The sequence below is a fragment of the Priapulus caudatus genome, unplaced genomic scaffold (genome assembly GCF_000485595.1).
Source record: "Priapulus caudatus unplaced genomic scaffold, Priapulus_caudatus-5.0.1 Scaffold89, whole genome shotgun sequence".
NCBI lineage: Eukaryota > Metazoa > Priapulida > Priapulimorpha > Priapulimorphida > Priapulidae > Priapulus > Priapulus caudatus.
In genome coordinates, this window is record NW_014577150.1 from 250,306 (window position 1) to 251,682 (window position 1,377).

General features: G+C 41.0%; 1 protein-coding gene across 1 annotated transcript in view; it reads left to right on the forward strand.

Moving 5' to 3' along the window:
- The window catches only part of LOC106804828, a 40,227-nt gene that overhangs the window by 22,149 nt on the left and 16,701 nt on the right, over positions 1-1,377 (forward strand). The gene's annotated exons all lie outside the window — the stretch shown is intronic.

A 1,377-nucleotide genomic window follows, 5' to 3' on the forward strand; every position in this document is an offset into this window, starting at 1 on the left:
CCCTCCCCCCACCCTCCATCTGCGATAGTGGGCGTGTCCTAACAATGATGTGTACGCAACTGCGTGTCTGCATGTCTGTGCCTAACAAATGTGGTACTACGCACGACTGAAATTTTACGTTTATAATCGTAGCAACAGACCTCAGATGAGCCCAGACGCTCTGCGGCTCTTGTTATATTAATTACTAATAGTCAGTACAAGTGTGTTTATATATATATTGGGTGCACTATTTGTATTCTCTGTATTTTTGATACCACGTTTATAGGGGGAAAGTGATTGTACTTTCATAATAAACAGTAAACTACCTTATCTTCAATGTTATATTTCTTACTTCGTATAGGTGAAGCTTATGTGGGTAGATGATCATGAACTGTGGGAAATTCTGTTACTGTGCATGGGCACATTATCTCACGAGAGTGATTGAAAGTTCTTCCCATCATGTGTGAAATGAAATTTCTATCCCAAAAGTGAGATGTAAGTTCTATGAACTTTATATACACTGGTCACACAATAAACAGTGGTAGAACATTCTTTTGTGTTTAACTTAACTTGTTTTTTTATTTTTTTTATTTTCTAATTGAGGCTCTATATAATACAGGCTCAGCTATGCACGGGTGACGTTTGCCGGATCTTGGAAGAATACACTGTAGTCAGAGATTCAACAAAATTAAACCTCAGTGGTGAGATTGAACTGTCTTTCAATGTGGTTAGTGCATTTCTAGGGGTGAGGTATGGGGAGACAGGGTTTCCACGTGGTATTTCATCTGCTTCGTGTGAAGTTAGCGCATTCACTCAACAGCAGTCATCGGACCGAGGTAAAGGACGTGTGTAAATTTGGCGTTTTAGCATTTCAAACCCCATGCAGTTGCATGTTTTGAACAGTTGTACATCTGCCACGTACACACAGCCACAAAGGCGTGGAATCGATACAACAAATTGTGGTATTCTTCTGGTTTGCGTGACAAATTATATTCCTAATTTAGCTCATCCATTAGAATCATGTCAGTTTTAATCAAAATAGGCTTGCGTGATATGTGATTAACAAATCTCTAGAAACTGTTCAATATTTCATGACCGAGACTTTTTAGGAACGAGCGTTTTTCTATAAATGGCCCATAATGTTTGTTCGTTAGCATTGAATAGTCGTGTACTGTGTGTGGCTGTGTGTAGCTAGTAGGAAATGGTCGTGTAAGCTGTAAATACCGTCTGTACGTATAAGCGCCACGTGCAGGAAATTAGAATAGACGTGACTTTGTAGATGTCTGTCTCTGCCTGTGCATGTGCACTAAAATGCTTCATTTTCGCATCCTCTCCACCTCTCCTCTCGCTCGACAGTCTGCAGCCCGGATCCGCGCGAAGCGCGAACAGCGCCACCTC